The sequence below is a fragment of the Rattus norvegicus genome, chromosome 8 (assembly GCF_021556685.1).
Source record: "Rattus norvegicus strain SHRSP/BbbUtx chromosome 8, alternate assembly SHRSP_T2T, whole genome shotgun sequence".
NCBI lineage: Eukaryota > Metazoa > Chordata > Mammalia > Rodentia > Muridae > Rattus > Rattus norvegicus.
In genome coordinates, this window is record NC_141541.1 from 60,460,057 (window position 1) to 60,476,360 (window position 16,304).

Consider the following 16,304-nt stretch of genomic DNA (forward strand, 5'->3'; position numbering starts at 1 on the left):
ATTCCATTTCACGGATGTACCATAGTTTATCTAGGGAATATTTTTTAAATGATACTCTTTGGAGATGGTTAGGAAATGACTGCAGAAGCCGCTCAAAGTAGAAGTAGGAAATAAAAGACCTAAGATACGTTGTGTGTGGAGTGGAAAGATTGGCTCGTTTCATAGCAATACAATAAGAAGTGAACAATGAATGCTTGTTGAACTAAACAGAATGGATTGCTTTCTGGAATTAGACTTTCATGCAGACAGACAGTAAAAGATGTGTTGACACAATAAGCCATGCAATTATTATGTCATCTCTCTCAGGACAGATGCTTTTGAGTGACCATTCTCAGGACTTCCTCTTAGATTATTAAATTGGATAGCCATCACTTTATGACTATATAAATACTTGGAAAGTGGCCACTTTTTATTATGCAGTGAATGACAAACTTAAGTTCTAAGAAGCACTCAGAGATCAGTATAACTTTTTCAGATATTTTTTTCTGATTTGGTAATTTAAAATATTAAGCATTAGCTTGGCAGTTTTTTGTTCTTACCCCTCATCTCTCTGCTGGTGAACATACCCAGCCTCCCCGAATGGTTTCAGAAGTTCAAAGCCCCTCAGGCAGGTAAGACATGGACAGTCTTTCACCGTGAAGCACTGAGGATGGATACGGTTTTAATGGTCAGCTCTACTTGTCCAGAGGTGAGACGACCTGCCCTTTGGAGGTGGTCACTACAAATGTAGTGAAAATTTTTCATTGTTTTATTTGAGGCCCAAGGATTTGGGTTTTCTCTGATCTCAAAAAGAATTCTGACAAAGTAGTGAATGTTTCTCACTTTCCATGACTGAGCAACTTGTTTTCACCATCTTGACACATTACATAAAATGTTTGGGGACAATAATGGCCCAGACTAGCACTGTTAGCTATCTGTCATTAAATAATGAATGTATCATTGCAAATGATACTCACTGAGTAACTAGGATGCTCCCAATAACGCTCCTGAGTCTGGAGAATGCAATGGGGAAGCAGACAGGGGAGCTGTGTCTAGTGGAGGAAGACTGAGAGGTCATAAACACATTAGACAGTTTATGGGTGGTGATGAGGAGGAAGGATCCATAACTGCTGGAAAACAGAGCCCTGGGCGCTGCCGTGCAGTGGCTCTGCTCTACATGGTGGCTATGGAAAGACGTTACAGCATTGGATAGAAAAAAAAAGACAAGTTTTCATGAAAACTTTTCGAGGAGATGTGGGGTACCACGGAGTGTACCCACCCCTTATACTGCCCGTTAGGGATACTTCCTGCTCAGTAACCAAGGTGAATTTTGAAGCAATATGTGTTACCATGTTCACAATGGCCTTGCCACCCCATCTATTTATCTTCAGATGACAAAGTATTGATGACATACAGTGTGGTGTTTCACGGGTATATTCACTGTGAAATGATTACAACAGCCAAGCTAATTACCATGTCTATCAACCCACGTGATTATTAGTTTTGGAGAATGAGAGCACTTCAGATCAATTCTTTTTTCTGTACTGTTTAATACATTGTTATTAGCTATTATCACCAGGCTGAGCTTCTAGAACTTAAGCATTGTGACACTTAGATCAGTGGCTTATTTTCAAGTCCCCAGTAGCCACTATTTCACCCTCTGCTTTGTAAGCTAAACTTGGACTGCAGCACATGTAAGTGAGATCAGGTAGCATTTGGCTGTGTGCGCTGAACGCACTCACTTAGCTGCCTCCCTGGTTCCTCTGTTGCTTCGGCTGGCGTGATTGGCATCTTTTGAAAGGCTGAATGTAATTCCATCCTTTCATCTATTCATTGGCTAAGCCACAGTGTAATTTATTTCATATCTTGCTGCTGATGAATGGTGTTTCCACAAACACCGGCATGCAAGTGTTTCTCTGCCGGATTGATTGCATCTCCTGTGGATCCTACCCAGTGTGTGTGGGGGAGGCGCTGGATTATGTAATAACAGGTCTCTGTATAATTTGTGGGTAAATGTCCTACATTTCTTACAGTGCTGCACAATATATGTTCTCACAAACAACAAAGACTCCATTTTCTTCATTCTTACCACCATCCTTTACATCTTTTGCTTATTGCTACAGTAGTTCTCCTAACAGATAAGGTAGTGTCGCCCATCTCAGTGTGGTTCTGGTAATGATCTCAGATCATTAGTAGCATGAGGGTTTGCTTTCCTTTCATATAGCTGCCTTCCACTTGTATAATTTATTCTTTGAAGAAGCGTCCTTGAAGATTTTTTGTCTGTTTTTAAGTCAGGCTTTCTTGTTACTACTAACCTATAGGGATTCTTTAAATTGTTGGTACATCGCTCTTCTCTAGGTTGCCACCTTGCTCCATTATTTCATTTTTTCATATAAAGGAGTTTAGTCTGATAGAGTTTATTCACCCATTTTTGCTTTTTTTTACCTGGGCTTTGAGAGGGGTCATGTCACTGGTCTATAACCCTGGTTATAGGGATTTTTTCTCCATTTATTATTTTTGTTCTTTGCTAACAGGTCTTTAATTCGTGTGGAATTGATTTTTGTGTATGTATAAAAGTTCAATTTCACCTCATGCATAGGTATTTAGTTTTCCTAAATCCATTTTAAAAAAAGATATGTGTATTTTTATCTTCTGTTTATGACTGCCTTCATGCTTGCACAATATGCATTCAGGCAGGAAGAGGGCACTGGATCCACTGGAACTGAAGTTTCAGAGGGTTGTGAGCTGCTATGTGGGTGCTGGGAACCAAATCTGAGCCTTCTGTAGGAGCAGTCAGTGCTCTTAGCTGCCGAGCCATCTCTCCAGCCCCCAGAAACCATGTCTTAAGGACCATGATCTCCTGGTTACATGCTCTTAGCCCTGCTTCTGAGTATCAGTGGAATGTAATGTGTGTGTTAATTACTGGATCACAGCTCCAGGTCATGTCTCTGTTCTCTGCAAGAATTGCATTGCTTTGATTACCATAATCCATAATATACATACAGGGAGTTAGTATTCTGCCTTCTGAGTTCTTTTTCAATAGAGCTTTGATCACAAGTGGTCTTTTTATACCTTTGCATGAATGTTAGAATTTCTTTTTATATTTCTGTAAAAAAATCCATTGTGGGAAGGGGATTGATTGTGGGAGTTGAATTGATTTTGTAGGTCATTTTGTGTAATAAGAATATTTTAACAGTCCTTCTTTGAATTCATATATATATTTCTGTTTTATCTGGTTTATTCCATCAGTATTTTATAGATTTCAACATATAGATCTTTCACAAATTCTTAAATTTATTCTTCAGCATTTTACCTTTTGTAAATGGGACTTGATTTCTCTTTTATTTTTAAAATTAATCAACAAATTAATTCTTCTTTCATGTATTACATCTCAACTGCATTTTCCCCTCCCTCCTTTCCTCCCAGTCTCTGCCCCTCCTACCACTTCCTCTTTCTTCCAGGTCCATGCCTTCTCTGTCTCTCTTTAGAAAAGAGCAGGCCTCGCAAGAACATCAACCAAACATGGCCTAACAAGTTACAGTAAGACTAGACACAGACCCTCATAACAAGGCTGGATGAGGCAACTCAGTAGGAGGAAAAGGGTCCCAAGAGCAGGCAAAAGAGCCAGAGACACAGCTCAATTCCACTTTTAGAACTCCCATAAGACTAAGATACACAACCATAACATACATGCATAGGACCTAGGTCAGACCCATATAGGGTCTGTGATTGTTAGTTCAGTTTATGAGCCCTGGTTAGTTAGTTCTGTGTGCCATGTTTTTGTTCATTTTTAGTGAATACAACTGCCACTGGTCTTTGTAGTTTGAGCTTGCATTATGAAACTTAACTGATTCTGCTTTTGAGTTCTGATGTTTTTTTTGGGGGGGGTTCTTTAAGGTTCTATATCTAAAATTTTTGTCACATTACAATAAAGACAATACTGTTTCTCTTCAAATTTGAACATCTTATTTGTTGTCCTGGTTAAGGTTTTAGCACTATTTTGATCAGAAATGGAGAGAGTGGAAATTCTTATCTTATTCCTGATCTAAGAGTAAGCACTTTTAGCTTTTTATCATTGAATTTGCTATCTGTGGACTTGTCCTATATAATTTTTTATTATGCAGAACTATACTACTTTTTTGTCTGATTTATTGAAGGGATTTTATTACAAAAAGACTTAATTCTTGTGTAAGAATAGATCAACAATAGTCCTGACATATTTAGCAATAAAGAAACATAGAAAATGGGACTCTTCCTTAGCTCCCTACAGAAGAAAAATGTAGTCTGAAATCCATAATCCCAGGGGAATTAGAGTTAATTTGAAAAGCCATGAAAACTTCACACAAACACAGAATCTAACTTAGTGAACAGGCATTCGTGCGGCATGCTGAGAAAACAGATGTTTTTCTTCAGAGGAACAGAAATAGAGAGCACGGAAGGCAGGCTGCTAAAGTAGGATACTAAGCTCTAGCAACTTCAATAAATGAGCAGGACACAGAATGTGAGAAAGAAAGATAAGACTGCCAGAAACTTCAATAAAAACCAACCCACCAACCAACCAAACAATCAAACAACCAACTAACTACCCAACCAACCAACCAACCAAACAAACAACTAACCAACCAACCAACCAACTAACCAACCAACCAACTAACCAACCAACCAACCAACTAACCAACTAACCAACCAACCAACTAACCAACCAACCAACCAACCAACCAACCAACCAACCAACCAACCAACCAACCAGAATCCAAAACTGTAGTTAAGTCACTGTGACTTTTAGCAACTGGTGACTATGAAGCATGGTGTTTTTCATTGAACTAAGTGTTGGATTATTATTCAAGTGTCAGAGGCCATAGCATTAGGATCTCAGAGAAGGAGGAATGCATATAGCACACCCAGGGTTCTGGCACACAATGCTACTTATAATGTTACCATGGTGAGGTTCACTGGTGATGGACACATGGAATGAACTTGTAAAGGAGTCACAGATGCTTCTGTTGTTTGAACTGCTACTAGCCTTGGACACAAAAAGGTAAAGCCAGAGCAGGGTAAATGGGCAGGAGGGTGATGGGAAGGGGCTCTTTCATCCATAGCTTCCAATAGAAAGTCAGGAGAGAAGGCTTGGGATTGTTGCAAGGAGGAATAGAGGTTGAAGCCTGAGGTCTCTGCGATGGTTGGTGTGAGGAACTGAGAATGCTGCTGTATCTATAAAGGGAGGCAGAGGGGAAAGCAGGTGGGAGGTGACACAGATGAGTTACCTCTTATCCCTTAAAGCAGAAAGCTAAAATAACTGCTAAACGTGTTACCACATGGAATAGCAGTTGCCACTATTTAGAGGTTTGTGGATGACTTTTGCCCATAACCGTCTCCTCAAGGGAGAAAGACCACAGATGAGGCCAGATGACCGGATGACTGATGTTTGCCATTATAAGCCTATGATGCCAAATAATTTATGTATTATATGTAAATTTTACATCTGGAAGAAGTTGTTGAACCGTATTTCCTCCCAGTCTACAAAGAGGAGTATGAATACCCCATCAGGGCATAGACATCTCTTCTGTACCATGATTCATATTCTTAACTAATTTAGTTTTCGAAAGTTAGAGGGGAAACCCTTATGAATTAAGGTATAAAGGAAAAGTCCACCCAGTTCTTTAGGTTACTTTTCAAACTATTTTTATTGTTGCTGTAACTATTAAAAACAAAGAATTCACCGTCATAATCATCTTGGATGTAAAATTCTATTGCACTCAGTACACTCACAATAGCACTAATTAGCTTCTTTCCGCTCTTTGTGCGAGTCCAAAGAAACACACTGTACCTATTAAACAACTCCCCACTCCCCGTCTAAACAGCCACTGACACCTTCCTTCCCTCGTTTTACCCACTCTGAATTTACCTAGTTAGCTCAGCCACATGATTCGTAATGCCCTCTCATGGCTTGCTTCTTATGTCTTAATGGCATCTTGCAGCAAGTTTCTGTAGCTCTTTAGGCCAGCTACAGGACTTCAAAGGGTGAGAAATGAGACTTGCAGTACTTATTCCGTATAAAACCTTGGCGGTATGAGAAAAGATTCAGTCTACAAGGAGCAGTGGTGGCTGGATAGTCTAGGTCTCAGGGCTGTTTTGTCAAAACATTCTCAGTGCAGCAAGAAAACACATTTTGTTAGAGAAGAAAGTTGTATAGAATCTGACGTTTTCCATAATTTGCTAATGTAAAATCCCTAACATGGATAAGGTATTGGGGAGCACACTTCGAAATAGAGCCCAGGTAACCTGGTTATTTACTTTTTCATTATCCAAGTTGATAATGTTATACGTGCGGATGCCGCATGTATAATTAAACAGATTATCAAAATCTTACTGTATACCATACTGTCTAGCAGAGGTGAAGCCATTTTGGTTTGGCCAGTAAAATTCCTGTCTTTTGGTCTATATGCTGGCCATTTTCTTCATGGTCTGTCCTTCCTTGCAGAATATTTAGCGTCTCCATATGTTTGTGAAGGAATGCCTGTGCATGTGGTAATATAAATTATAACATCCATAAAGAGACTAAGCATCTCCTTTTATTTGCATTGATTTTCCATTGCCAGCTAAAATTAGTTTCAAGGGTATAGAAATGGGTGGGCAAACTTGGGGCAGGGTAGATAGCAGGCAGATTATTTTCCATGCTGTCCTAAAGAGCTGTGACTCTTGACAGATAGCCTAGGATGTAGTCATGCAAGGATTGCTAAAACCTCAGCATGTCATTAAAAGCAAACTGCGGCTGGAGATAATAGCTCGACTGCTTAGCATACCCCAAAGCATAGCAAACACCAATATATTTGCAAGAATGCCCCAGGGGAGCTCAAGTGCAAAGCTTCTCAAACTGATTTACCTTCTGTAAAGCACACTGCAGGGAGAACCATAGAGTTCTCAGAGGTGACCTTTCCTATGTGAAAACAGATTATCATGTAGATGTTGATGTGATTTATGTAGGCAGACTTCTGGTTTCACAAGCTAAAAACATGAAGTATAATTTGGGGGGCGGGAGAAGCTTTATTCAAAGAGAATTTAAAACCACTTTATCGAATCTTTGAGAATTTCATAAATAGATCTTGATCCTACTCATCCCCAACTCCTTTCTTTAACTCATTCCGGATCTGTCTCCAACTCTCTATCTTCTATAGATTTCATGTTCTCTCTGTCTCTCTCTGTCTCTCTCTGTCTCTCTCTGTCTCTCTGTCTCTGTCTCTGTCTCTGTCTCTCTCTGTCTCTCTCTCTCTCTCTCTCTCTTTGAGAGCTAAAGAAAATAGAAGCTGTTAACTGTCCCTTAGTTAGGGGCTGGGCCTCATAAACACATTGTTACATCAAAGAGAATCTTTAAGAGAAATGTGCTGTCCAGACGCTGTTGAAGTGTCACTGACAGTTACACCATACAAAGAATTTTGCTGTTGAGCTATTTTAAAGAAGAAGAAAACGCCCATTAATGTCAATATCAGTGGAAAGATGGGAACAAAAGTATCAGTGGACCTTTTGACGTGTGGGGAAAGAGACAGAATTTGTATCAGACGTCTGAATTGTACTGGCCAGTTTGGTTTTGGAAAGACGAGGTGGTAGAAATAGGAAGTAGGGGCTGAGGGCTGTGGAGGCCCTATAACACAAACACACTCAGAACAGCTTGACTGCAGCATACCGTGTAGGACAGGGTTCTCAAGGGCATCTTCCAGAAAAGTTCATACCAAGTAGAATCCACCAGTTAAGACAGAAGGGTGAGCAAGACATTATCAGTTAAGAAAGGATTCAGTGTAGTATAGCTTGGGTCCAGAAGAAGCTATGTAAATTGCTGGAAGGAAGAAAAGAGTCATCAGTGTTCCTAACAACCCGTGACTCCTCACACTACCATAATGTCCTGCCTGACAAGACATGCTGACAGGTGGAGCAGTGGCAAGACTATTATGGGGGTAACCAGCTGCTTCCTGCTTTGAGATCGGGTCTTGAGGAAGGAGCTCATGTCTTACACTGTAAATCTGACTGAGAACTGTGGCTGGCAAGGTCATAGGCCGCAGACAAGATATTGTTGTTTTCGGTACTGGCTGTATCAAACTGCCTTCTAAATAATTAAGCATACACCCTTCATCAATGCTACTCTTAGCCTTCATCAGAGAAGCCTAATTATTGTACAGCTTCTGTTTAATCCACGGATGTACAACTTGTCAAAGAGGAGAGAATAAATGATGGTGGGGTGACCAATCCTAAGCAGGATGGTTACGTCATCTACTTCCAAGGCCCGGCGGACATGTCAAAGAAAGGGTAGAAAAGTTGGGAAGCCTTGCTTTGAAACACTGTCTTCTGGACATGCCAAAGTAGGCATATTCATGAACTCATTATTACCTGCACAAGATTGGGCTCCCAAGTGCCCAATCATCAAGTGTAGGGGAGGGACTTACGAAGTCCTGCCTCTCACTAAGGGACAGTGTGCAGTTACTAGTTTGGGGGCAAGTTAATAGATTTATTCTTCAGGGACGTAACCACTGGTAAGTTGTTTATGTATATAACACCTGTGACATCTCATGCAAGCAGCCACAATTAAACTTCCTGCATAAAAGAATAAAAGGATAGCAAAGAAAAAAGAGGCTTCTAGGGATAAAGAAAGGGTCCAGAGGTGAGGAGAGGATAATGAGAAGTAAAAGTGACCAGAAAAATTGAGTGTATACATCATTAAAATGTCAAAAGGTAACTTTTAAATTAATGAATCCTCTAGTAGCACATAGTATTAACTAATTTTGGTAATGAGTTAAGAGAAGAAAAAAAGCACAGGTACCACTTAAAGATGCTTTAAATTTGAGGAAAACCCAGGAGAGAAAGTATTCTGTGCATCCTTCACTTGTCTAAGCCAATCATGCTTTCCTGCTGCTTTCCCCACCAGTAACGCCACTCATGTGGTTCTCCTAGCTCATCTCTACCTGCTCGACATAGTGGTTCCTGCTGCTCTCCCTCCTCTGATGCAGTAACTGTTTACAAAGTCTCTGGTTTGTAGTTGGTAGGATGTAAATGAGGAAAAGCTGCTATTGCCAGTGTCCGTCCTCTCTCCCAGTGCACTCCTTAGTGCTCACTGGAGAAAAGTAAAAAGGAGGCAGACAATATAAATTTGACTCCATGTGTTGCTAGTCTCTGAGGACATGTGAGGTCAACCCGAGGGAATACTATGCATTCCTTCATAGAACTGGAGCCCACTCCAAGCAGCAGGAGTGACAGAAATTCATTAACTCCTCCAATCAGAAATAAAGGCTTTGAGATTATTTTTGTTTTGTTTTGTTGTTCTTACTTCCACCTACAAGAATTGGGATCTAGTTCAGCCACTGCATGCATGTACATGGTATCCTAGTAGGCTTGGGAGAGACGAGGGGAGCTCAGATACCTCCTGCTTGTGTCCTTTCTACTCTCATTTCCCATAATCCCTTTATCATGGAACAGCAAGTACCATATTTAATAAATATTGGAATCTAGACTTGTTCTCCAGCTTCATGGTAGGCACACTGGTCCTAGCCACTACTGCTTCATGCCTGGGCAACTCCAGCATTATGACCTATGTCATTTGTACGCATGTGCCCTCGAGCCCTACAATTTCTTCTCAGGATCATTGGGTAAGCCCTCTAACAGCCCTCATCTGACTCAGAAAGAGACCTAACGTGGCTAACCAATGTACACTCTGTGACCCTGAAACTCTTGGGCCTCCTATTCTTCTTTCCCACCTTGATGCTTCTCCAGCCACATTGCCCAATTGTCAGGTTATTGGGAAGACTTACTGTGTTATGTTCTTTTACCTTTACTCCCCCTGTTCCTCTTTCTGGAATGTTCTTTCCCCACATGGCCACATGACTTTTTTTCCTCACTTCTTTGTGTCATTGCTTCTCAGAAATCCTTTCCTGGGCATCCTATTTGAAACCTATTCCCACACGCATCCTCACTGTCATTTCTCTTTTCAATGTTTTATTATTTTCCACTGCATTAATCAACAGTTGTTAAATACTTTCTCATCGTATTTATTGTCTATCTTCTTTGAGGATAAACTATTTGGGAACAAGGAGGTCTGTCTGTATTCTTTTGTATACATGCCTTATGTTTCATGCCAGCTGGCATTGGTAAAGCTTCGTGCGTATTTGCAGAGTGATTGAACAAACAGTTGTCATTCACATCCTACTACTGGGTCAATGCCCTGCTATAATTTACGCTTTCAACTCAGACTTTTTCTGAGGTCTTCATATAAATAGATTAGCCTACCCTGGATCTTTTTTTTTCTTGTAAGTATTTTCCTTCTATCCAATACAACATTGAGTCAATTCCTGGGCCCCAGTCTTGTAAAGTGGGGGATGTGCCCTCTTACTTGCATTCTTGGAGACTCCCTGCTTTCTGTTTGCTAGCTGCTTTTCTAAAAATGACATAACTTACTTCATTATGGAAAAACAAGTCTCCGTTGTCTTTAATCCACTCCTGTCTTAAAGAACACTTAGACTGGTTTCATAATTTGTGAGTAGAGCTACAGTAAATATGAGTGTGCAAATGTCTCTTGTATGGTAACTTAAAATCCCTCTGGTATAGAGTCATGAGTAGTGTAACTGCATCATATGGTGGCTCATTTAATGTTCCGAGGACCCTCTCTAGTGATTTCCCATGGTGGCTACAGTAATTTGTGTTTGCACCGGCAATAGATAGCTACATGTTAAATGAATGTAAATAGATCTTGTCTCTCGCCTTGTACTACAACAACAACAACAACAACAGCAACAACAACATCAACAACAACACAATTAAAAGTAGATCTAAGAACTTATTGTAAAACCCTAGAGCTCTGAAACTACCAGAAGAAGACGTTTTACAGGCAAGAGTTGTCTCAAGGACTCTGATAGCTAAGGAAACAGTAGCAAGCATTGACAATGGGATTGCATAAAATTACAAAGCTTCTGCACAGCAGAAGGAATGACCAAGAGCCAGCCTACAGAATGGGAGTAAACTTTCTCAGTTATTCATCAGAAAGAGGGGTTGTATAAGCATATATAAAGAACTCAATAAACTGAGCATCCAAACTCCAACTATTCAGTCAGTTCATGGGGAAAAAACAACAAATAAGAAATCAACCTGAATGCACAGTTTTCAAAGGAGGGAGAACAAGTGACCCATAAACATTAATAAAAGTCCAACATTTTTATGCGCTAGGAAAATGAAGATCAACTCTACGTTGAGACTCCATCTGATCACACTCAGAATGGCTATTATTAGGCAAACTGAAAATAAAAAATGCCGGGAAGGATGCAGGGCAGGAAAAACTCCTGAATACTCCATGGTTTTCTACAGTGACCTAGAACAAGTCTCTCCTCTAAACCCCAAATTATGATCCGGAGATCAAAGGAAACCATAACACCTTCTTCACTGAGCACCTCAGGAAGACTGTCATTTATTTTAGAGAGTAACCATTTTATTTCATACAGTGAGGCTCAGTTCCAAGAACTGGCCTTATCCAGTTGGATATACATGTCTTGGGCATGCCAAATATATGCTGTAAGACTGAATTCCATACTCTGTTTGTTGCTAAGTCATAGAGTATAATAGAGCTTAACTTGGATAGAAAGGTACCGAGGCTTTTTTAAAAACATATATTCATTATAGGGGCAACAAAAAGGGAGAAGGGAATTCTGATAGCTCACTCATTCAGTCATTGTCAACACAAATGGTCATGACCATGCTGCCGCCTGTCACTTAACGAACGTGTTCCTGGGAATGTTAGTTGCATGATCTCACTTAGTTCTGTATAAATCCTAAAGGCAGGTCTCATCAGCAGGAATATCTAAATAAAAAAATCTGAGGTGCCCAGAAGTAAAGTAATTCAAAGCATGAAGCCATAGGCAGTGGAGAGAGACTTAAATTTGAGTCCTTAGCCTGGAGTTTTGGCTTAATCTTTCTCTATGGAGTAATTGCTGAGATCTTACAGCCTCTGAGCTCTTAAGAGCCCCACTGCTGAGGGATCCATCTGCCCACGGTGGTTTCCTGCCTCAGAATTCTCTTACCTTCTGAACTAAGTTCCTCACCATCTTGGGCCTATATATTAAGTATATATTCATGTTGACTTTCATTTTTCCATTTCCACATTCTTTCTCCTTCTTTTTGTGGAAGAACACTGTCGTATTTCAGGTGAAGGAAAGGAGGAGGACTAGTCTCCAGGAAAACCTACTGAGGTAGCTGGAGTCAGGCCATAGTCCTCCTTGTCAGATCTTTACTGTGTCTCTAGTAAGGATGCAAGTTATTTTGACCAGAAATACTCTGTTTTGAAGTTCGTTCAAAGCTTCATTTTAGGCTTACTTAACAAGGTGCAATTTTTCTTTCTCTCTCCTCTGAGATCAAATGACCCCTGTAATAGGTAGACATTGTAGTCACAAAATGAGCAGAAGCAGAGAAGATGAAAGGTCCACCTTGGAAGACAGCACGAGAGTCTCTCTCTTTCGGTGTTGCCATCTCACACTTGCTGACTTTGAAAGATTCTGACTGTCACCCTGCAGCAGTTTCCGTCCGACTCAGAAAAAGCCCCTGGGCTCTCGCTACCCAACTTGAGGTCATTAAAAATGCTTGAGTGAATTTCCTTGTTCCTGTCTGCTGACTAGAGATGTCACTGGACTGAAGGGAGAGAGAGAAACTTACGCAGGACTGATGTCCGGGTTAGACATCAAAAGGAAGCAGGGATGTCTCCGAGGCCAAACCTCAAGACTCCACAGTGATTTCAAGTGGCCATTAAGGCCCAATTGTTGTCATGTTTTAATGAAGCTTTTCTTTTGACTTTACTAATTGCCTGGAGAATATGTCTTTGTATATTTGCAGATTTATAGCATACGAGTGTAGCTTGGAGTGGTCCATACATCCCTAAATTAGTGAACTAAGCCAGATTCCTAATCCTTTAAGCTAGAACACTTTGCAAAGGTTTTTTTTTTTTTTGTTGTTGTTGTTTTTTTTGTTTTTGTTTTTGTTTTTTTTTTTTTGGTTCTTTTTTTCCGGAGCTGGGGACTGAACCCAGGGCCTTGCGCTTCCTAGGCAAGCGCTCTACCACTGAGCTAAATCCCCAACCCCAAAGGTTTTGTTTTGTTTTGTACAATGAAAATTGAAAGAGAAATGACCGATTCTAGTGTTCTAAATCCTCAAAACATGTTACAACAAGACTCCCTTCCTTCGAGCCCCAACGACTGCAGCTCTTTCGCTTATACAGACAGGGCCACTAAAGTCAGGACAACAATATAGGATTGATTCCATTTTCTCTCCTGGACTCCACCAGCTTATACACTCTACTTGTTGAAGATAAGGGTGTGGGACTAAAAACATTTTTGATTTACTAAATGAAATTTAGTTAAAATATATACCCCAGTAACTTTCCCAATAACATATAGATTATACCATTAATTGCTGAAGGCCATGGATAGCTTGATTTAATAATAAACTAGGCATATTTGATTTTTTCTTTTGTGTGTGTGTGTGTGTGTGTGTGTGTTTGTGCACCCATGTGTGAAAAGGTGTAGAGTATGCACACATGTATTTGAGGGTGTGCATGCTCATACATAGAGGGAGGCCACAGGAAGACACTGGCTGTTCTGCCTTATTTCCTCAACAAAGGGTCTTTTACTAGAATTAAGCCAGCAGCCAGCAAGCCCCAACAATCCTGTCTTGTCTCCCGCTTCTTTATTCCACCAGTGTGTGTGTGTGTGTGTGTGTGTGTGTGTGTGCGTGCGTGTGCGCGTGTGTGCGTGTGTGTGTGCGTGTGTGTGCGTGTGCGTGTGTGTGTGTGTGTGTGTGTGCGTGCAGACATGCATGGACACACCTGTCTTTTTATGAGGGGTTGGACCTTGAATCTTCACGTTTGCACAGCAAACACTCTCACCCACAGAACTTTGTCTTCCACCAGACATATCAAATATATATTGTTATTTCTCGAGTTTCTTTCCCACCTCTTCATTAAGTCAATACTGGCTTTCCTTCTTGGTTATCTTGGAAGGTAGAGAAAGGCAGTTTGGACAATAAGAATTAGAATTTAGCCAACCTTTTCCCAAGTCTTCTTTGTACAGTAAAACTGAGGGAGCAAAATAGCTCAGTAAAATAAATTACAACCGCCAGCACCCCATTTTCTGGCTAAAATTGAAATGACTAACACATTTCAAAGAGATCTATTCCAAAGTAATAAAAATAAATCTTCTCTCTAAAGAATAAGAACATTAAGTTTTGCATGCTTGCTGGAACTCTGGATTGAGTTGATATGATCAGACCAGGAATCATAACTCAGAGGTTTTCAGGGCCAGGTCAGTAATAATAATTTAGGCTTGTAAGGATGGAGGTGAGTGTGGAGCTCTTGAGTACTCTAACTCTAGAAGACGCAACTGTCCTCTGCTCTTGTAAGTTGCTATCATTTGGAAATGCAGACCTGGCCTGTCAGCATGTTTATTTCTTTAAGAGAAACTGCAATCCAGGTATGTATGAGGAAGAGCCTCTGCCCTTGGTCTAGACGTTCCAAGGTGCAGTCTTACTTTATTTTAGACACTATCTCTGCATCTCAAATAGCTGTGGCCAGGAGAACAATTGTGCTAGGCTTTGGTTATGAGGCTCAGAAATGCAATTGTTCCCTTGGTAGCTGACGGAGAGGGACTAGCATGGGCACCCATTTGATAGCTTCTAGTGCAAGGCCATATTCACAACAGCATCTAACGCGAGTGCTGCTGAACATAATTAAATGGAATGTGCACCAACTAACCATTAATTGCTAATCTCTGATTAATACGTAGAATGGATTTTATAATGTGGAGCAGCATCCGGTGATCTGATCTGCATTACATTTCTTGGCAAAATCTCACCGTTATTTAATAACTACTCTTGGGTAGCAACGACCTTGATCTCATCACAGATATTGAAGACATGCTGATAAATTGCAGCCTTTGATTTAGCACTTTTGGGCTCAAAAATCTCTTGGTTGCAAAAGGTTAGACTTTTGTTTTGCTTTTGATTCCTTTGTGGTGGGACAGAACTGTTTTCGAAAATGCCTTCATTGAAGTCAAAACTCATGGATGTTCAATAAAATTCATTTGCATGTATTTCTTATTTACCTCCTCTACATTCTCTGAATACCTAACTAACACAGCCTTAATCAAGACTGAGCCCAAACATGTGGGGTACTGGCATGCAAATTTCCAAGGGTCTTTGCTGTCATTTTTGCCAATGAACTGTGTCCTTTGGTTTTCAGGTCCAGGCTGTGATTTAAATGCAATTCTGTCATTAATATACCCTGGTGACTCTAGACAAGTCTGAGAGCCTTTCCTAACTCATTGCAGTTTAACTATTTTTCCTTCTCCCTCCATGTTTCCAATGAATAGCTTACCCACACTTAACTTGAAGATACAGAATGTATGAGTGTGTGTGTCTGTGTACATATGATACATGTATCTAATTATGAATTTTTTTTAAAATGAAGAATTCACATTGTATTTACCTCTCAAAGCATTTTTAGCATATAAGAAGCATGCCACAAATGAACAAATTCCCAAACTTCTATTTCTGATTCTTAGCAAATTATGTTAATTAAATCTTCATAGCTTTAAAGCACATTTAACACTGCTTACCTCAGGAGTGGGTTTTTTCCAAAGTTTGCAAGACTTAAATTACTATGAGAAAGAAAACTGAGTTGTGTGACTGGTAGTTTGGTTCCCCACATGGGTTCCCCTCTACACAGCTACAACATACATGTACACCTTTATGTGCATACTTCTATTGTATCAGCAGTATTGATTCCATGAACATTTTCTGAAAGTTTGTGACATTAAATAAGACAAAAACAATGAAGCCAAAATCTATAGTTCTTAGACAGGGTTTCTCTATATAGTCCTGGTTATCAAAATACTCATGCTGTAGACCAGGCTGGCCTTGAACTCAGAGATTCACTAGCATCTGCCTTCTAGTGCTGGTATTAAAGGCACGTGCCACTACTGTTGGGCCCAAATTCATATTTCTAACCCAACTCATTGGTCTCTGTGACTAGTGATAGTCCCAAACTGTAGGAAGACAGTCCTCTCTTATGTACACCATGCTAGGAGCCTATTGTATCCTACTTGGGGACTGTCATGTGAGTACAGAATAGCTTAAGAATGTGGAGGAATGTGTTTTCTGTTTCTGGAATTTAAGGTAACCCCATTTTGGCATTGTGATCAAATTCCTGAACATAACCATAGTTACTTCAACCATCACTGAGAATATGCTTAAAGATTCCTCACCCAGTTATTCATCTCACTAGAAAACTAACAGGAACATTTGTGTTACAG

General features: G+C 40.2%; 2 long non-coding RNA genes across 3 annotated transcripts in view; one reads left to right on the forward strand and one right to left on the reverse strand.

Moving 5' to 3' along the window:
• Window positions 1–16,304, reverse strand: part of LOC148004131 (uncharacterized) — an 876,089-nt gene that overhangs the window by 585,304 nt on the left and 274,481 nt on the right. The window lies entirely within an intron of this gene.
• The window catches only part of LOC120094156 (uncharacterized), a 29,151-nt gene continuing 14,450 nt past the window's right edge, over window positions 1,604–16,304 (forward strand). The window contains exon 1 of one of the 2 annotated variants that reach the window (XR_015628206.1): window positions 1,604–1,673. This is a non-coding gene — a long non-coding RNA (uncharacterized LOC120094156). The remainder of the gene's footprint in view (window positions 1,674–16,304) is intronic. The other variant, XR_015628205.1, reaches the window with a different exon arrangement.